Raw genomic sequence first — 6,000 nt, forward strand, 5'->3', positions numbered from 1 at the left:
AGGGAGCTAACTGTTTGTTTCTTCGGCTTCAGGAATGTGACTGAAAAAGTGCCTTAGGTCTTAAAAAAATAAACATTTAATCAAATTGTATTTGTAACAACCGAAAACAACAGGTTTCAACCTTACTGTGAAATGCTTACTTACAAGCCTTTATCCAACAATGCAGAGTTTTAAAAAATTAAGTAAGAAAAATTCTCATTGCTCAAATGCCCAAAAAAGAAAGGAAAAATAGTAACACAATGAAATAACATTAACAAGGCTATTTACAAAGTGAACCGGTACCGAGTCAATGCGCAGTGGTATGGGTTAGTCGAGGTAATTGAGGTAATATATATGTAGGTAGGGATAAAGTGACTATGCATAGATAATAAACAGAGAGAAGAGCATTTGAAGAGTGTGAAGGAATGTATTAAATATACATGGTTACATATACATGGTTAGCAGATGTTAATGCGAGTGTAGCGAAATGCTTGTGCTTCTAGTTCCAACCGTGCAGTAATATCTAACGAGTAATCTTACAACAATTCACAACAACCTTCTTATACACACAACTGTAAAGGGATGAATAAGAATATGTATATATAAATATATGGATGAGCGATGGCCGTGTGGCATAGGCAAGATGCAGTGTGTGTGTGTGTGTGTGTGGTGTCAATAAGCATGTGTGTGTGTGTGTGTGTGTGTTGGAATGTCAGCGTAGTATGTGTGAGTGTGTGGTTAGTCCAGTGAGCGGACATTGAGCCTGTGCAAGAGAGTCAGTGCAAAACAAAAAAATAATAATAAAATGGGGGGGGGGATCAATGCAAATAGTGGAGGGTAGCCATTTGATGCACTGTTCAGCAGTCTTATGGCTTGTGGGTGGAAGCTGTTCAGGAGCATTTTGTTCCCAGACGTGGTGCTCCGGTTTGGCTTTCCGTGCGGTAGCAGAGAGAGCAGTCTATGACTTGGGTTGCTGACAATATCTAGGGCCTTCCTCTGACACCCCGCCTGGTATAGAGGTCCTGGATGGCAGGAAGCTCAGCCCCAGTGATGTACTGGGCTGTAAGTACTACCCTCTGTAGTGTCTTATAGTTGGATGCTGAGCAGTTGCTATACCAAATGGTGATGCAACCAGTCAAGATGCTCTCGATGGTGCAGCTGTATAACTTTTTGAGGATCTTAGATCCCATGCCACATATTTTCTGCAAACTAAGGGGTAATAGGCATTGTCATACCCTCTTCATGACTGTCTTGGTGTGTTTGGAACTTGATGCTCTTGACCCGCTAAAATAGCATTTATTTGATTCCGATTGCTTTTGCCTTGTCCATCTAAACGCTAAATTGCATTAGACATATACAAACTTTAAATAGCTAATTTTATTTCATGTCTACACAGCCATTGGTTGCAAATAGTATACATATTGTAAAACCAATCAAGTCCTTTCCCTCTCAAATTCATATTTTGTGCGGGAGAATAGGACTGCAGTGATTTGCTAGCTATGATCCTCATTGCCACGGTTCCTACCACTTCACCTCTTACTAGACAATGCATTGAAACTCATCATCATGCCAACAGTCCAATGTGAACGGCAGGTAAATCCACACAACAATGTATTGTGTTGTCATGCAGTGTTTTTGTAGTTTTTCAAAATTGGGCCTTCATTAGTTAATTTATATATTCATTTATTCATATCCAGAATGATGATATGTCCAGTCCTGTTTCAGTGGAAGTCAGCATTGATGTTGATGACAGGCCCAGTCCAGTTTCAGTGGAATAGATAGTCAGGGAAGGCCAGGATGCCAGACCAACTTTAGATTATTTCAAGAGACCCAAGTCAGATGACCTAAAAACATTTTATTGTTTCCACCCTATGCAGGAATTAAAAAAAACAACTCTGTGGTACAGAGGGTTTTCTGTTTTGAAGACGGCACCAATCAGAAATGGCTATCAGACAATGAAGAAAGCCATGTGTTATACTTAATTTTGTATGGCATTTGCGAAGCCTACTGACAGCAGTATTTTTATGAGTGGAAAGACCGATTGGAAACATGTTCACCAAAGGGTAGAAGAGCATAAGAAGAGCAACATGCACAGAAGGGCTTTCTCTCCCAGAAATGTCTGAGAAATTGCAGGTGCCTTGGTGGAAGAGTGGGGTAATGTCTCACAGCATGAACTGGCAAATCTGGTGCTGTCCATGAGGAGGAGATGCACTGCAGTACTTAGTGCAGCTGGTGGCCACACCAGATACTGACTGTTACTTTGATTTTGACCCCCCCTCCTTTGTTCAGGGACACATTATTCCATTTCTGTTAGTCACATGTCTGTGGAACTTGTTCAGTTTATGTCTCAGTTGTTGAATCTTGTTATGTTCATTCAAATATTTACACATGCTAAGTTTCCTGAAAATAAACGCTGTTGACAGGGAGAGGACGTTTATTTTTTTTGCTGAGTTTACTATGACTCAATACAAGACAGAGATGTTTTCATCATCTAGTCCTCAAGTCGACGCAATGAAAAATCTGACTTCCACAACAGCCTGTCCTCCATTGAGAGATCCAATTTTCTCTTATCTTATATTTCAGTGTCATTTTTTCACTGGTTTTAACAGTACATGAATTGTGTAAAGCTGGTGTGCCCAACCTTCTTTGACATGAGATCTACTTTATCATTTGCCAGCCTGATGACATCTACCAGTCTCTAAATCTAAACCAACCAACAAAATGTATGAAAGGCAACACACCACACCAGCTGCCATTCTGATACCTATTTGATACCCAAATATAATGTGGACCAATGACATGTTTTCCACAAATTAGTGCAACTAATTTCATTTTCTACCTTAGTGTGACTTTTTACATTGGGTGGAGGCAAGTAGTTTTTCATAGTCAGGGCTGTAGCAGCTTGTTGCAAGTCTCATGCAGGCCAAAGGTGGTCATTAGTCATAGTACAGTAGATCTGTACTTTATTATCTTCATGTGAGAAAATGCAGACTCACAGAGCTAGGTTAATCCAAAAAGGGCTGATAAATTGAGAGCACATCTTCTTATGTTGGGATACTCCTCTAGTAGTAGCTCCCAGATCTCTTCCTTCATCTCAGTGGTTGCCCTGGATTTTAGCTGAGTGTCATTTTTTGAGAATTTCAGTTTCTGCTATAGTTGTGTCCAACTGAAAAAGTGATCCCATTTTGGAGGCAATGACTTCCACATTTATGTCTGTGCCAAACAGAAAGCACATATACAGTTGACGTTGGAAGTTTACATGAACTTAGGTTGGAGGTATTAAAACTTATTTTAAACCACTCCACACATTTCTTGTTAACAAACTATAGTTTTTAAATGTTGCTTAGGACATATACCTTGTGCAATTGTTTACAGGCAGATTATTTCACTGATAATCCCTGTATTACAATTCCAGTGGGTCAGAAGTTTACATATACTAAATTGACTATGCTTTAGAAGCTTCTGATAGGCTAATTGACATAATTTGAGCAAATTGGAGGTGTACCTGTGGATGTATTTCAAGGCCTTCCTTCAAACTCAGTGCCTCTTTGCTTGACATCATGGGAAAATCAAAATAAATCAGCCCAAAAATTGTAGACCTCTACAAGTCTGGTTCATCCTTGGGAGCAATTTCCAAATGCCTGAAGGTACCACATTAATCCGTACAAACAATAGTACCTAAGTATAAACACCATTGGACCACGCAGCCATCATACCGCTCAGGAAGGAGACGCGTTCTGTCTCCTAGAGGTGAAGATGTGCACCCCTTTGAGTCCCCAGGACCAGAACTGAGAACCGCTGCTCTTCATTGGGACCTCTTAATCTGCAGACAGGCTTTCACAGCTCTCTGTATATGAGAACAAAAAACCTCACAAGAAATAGACTACACAAAGTACCTGTTTTATCCAGAATAGCCTACTCTCTCACTTTGACAACTGGGCCTGCTATCATTTCCCCCTCCTCCGTAAAATACAAATGTTTGCCATTATGAAGAGTTTGCTCAAAGAAAAAAATCTCTATTAGTGACGATAAATTTGGCAGCAACCGGGACTTGATTGTCCAGTGAAAAAGGCTGAGTGTTTATGTGGTGTAAATCTTAAAATTAGCAACTGACATCTTAAGGGTTTTTTAATTAATGCATATGAGACAGGTTCCATGTACAGCAAAACAGGCAGAGAGGAAGTTTAATTACCTATGGTTATGGGCACTTTTGCAACCATCTGTAACAGATGTGAAACGGCTAGCTAGTTAGCGGTGGTGCGCGCTAACATTTCAATCGGTAACGTCACTTGCTCTGATACCTTGAAGTAACGTCACTTGCTCTGAGACCTTGAATTAGTGGTTCCCCTTGCACTGCAAGGGCCACGGCTTTTGTGGAGTGATGGGTAACGATGCTTCGAGGGTGACTGTTGACGTGTGCAGAGCGTCCCTGGTTCACGCCCAGGTCGGGGCGAGGGGACGGACGTAAAGTCTATACTGTTACACTTCCACGGCCTGTTCCTCAGACAGTCAACTTACATCTGACAATATCTACATTTTCGACCCCTTGATCAGCTCGCACTCTAATAGTAAAGAAAACAACTTCTTTGTAGATATGAAAACAATAATTGAGATATGACCGTACAATCTAAAGCAGCAGATGTCATTGTCAGGATATGTCAGTACAGCAAACAAAGCTCAATTTGCACCAGATTGATATTGTGATTGTTCATTAGGTGATGGGAAATATGCAATATGAATACAAAATAATATACTTACCTTCCTTGAAAATCCATCTATACCGCCAAAGATGACATTGTTGTATCTTGAAAAAAAGCATTAGAATTAAAAGTGAAATGTTTAACCTATTAACTTCTTGCATCGAGCAAACCCATATCCGGGAGCTTAATCACAGCCTCAAGCTCATTACCATAACGCAATGTTAACTATTCATGAAAATCGCAAATGAAATGAAATAAATATATTCAAGCACAAACATAGCCTTTTGTTAACAACACTGTCATCTCATATTTTTAAAATATGCTTTAACCATAGCTAGACAAGCATTTGTGTAAGAGTATTGATAGCCTAGCATAGCATTAAGCCTAGCATTCAGCAGGCAACATTTTCACAAAAACAAGAAAAGCATTCAAATAAAATCATTTACCTTTGAAGAACTTCGGATGTTTTCAATGACGAGACTCTCAGTTAGATAGCAAATGTTCATTTTTTCCAAAAATATTATTTGTGTAGGAGAAATCGCTCCGTTTTGTTCATCACGTTTGGCTAAGAATAAAAATCTGAAAATGCAGTCACAACAACGCCGAACTTTTTACCAAATTAACTCCATAATATCGACAGAAACATGGCAAACGTTGTTTAGCATCAATTCTCAAGGTGTTTTTCACATATCTATTTGATGATAAATAATTAGTTGCAGTTGGGTTTCTCGTCAAGAGCAAACGGAAAAATACTGCAGCTGGAGATTACGCAATAATTTCACTTCCTGTTTGAAATTTCATCTTGGTTTCGCCTGTAACATCAGTTCTGTGGCACTCGCAGACAATATCTTTGCAGTTTTGGAAACGTTAGTGTTTTCCATCCAAAGCTGTCACTTATATGCATAGTCGAGCATCTTGTCGTGACAAAATATCTTGTTTAAAATGGGAACGTTTTTCATCCAAAAATTAAAATAGCGCCCCCTATATTCAAGAAGTTAACTTGCTTCATTATTTATGTATTACCAGTTGATGAAGAACAACTCCAATTTCATACGTCATTGAACATTTGTCTACGAATAAGTAAGAATTAAAAAAAGTTAAAATATGGTATATGGATGGTGTGTTCAGGGTGTTGCTTTTACGCCAAACATAACGTTTTGCATTGTTGCCAAAAAGTTCAATTTTGGTTTCATCTGACCAGAGCACCTTCTTCCACATGTTTGGTGTGTCTCCCAGGTGGCTTGTGGCAATCTTTAAACAACACTTTTTATGGATATCTTTAAGAAATGGCTTTCTTCTTGTCACTCTTTCATAAAGGCCA

This window comes from Oncorhynchus gorbuscha, linkage group LG06, assembly GCF_021184085.1.
Source record: "Oncorhynchus gorbuscha isolate QuinsamMale2020 ecotype Even-year linkage group LG06, OgorEven_v1.0, whole genome shotgun sequence".
In the NCBI taxonomy this organism is placed as follows: Eukaryota; Metazoa; Chordata; class Actinopteri; order Salmoniformes; family Salmonidae; genus Oncorhynchus; species Oncorhynchus gorbuscha.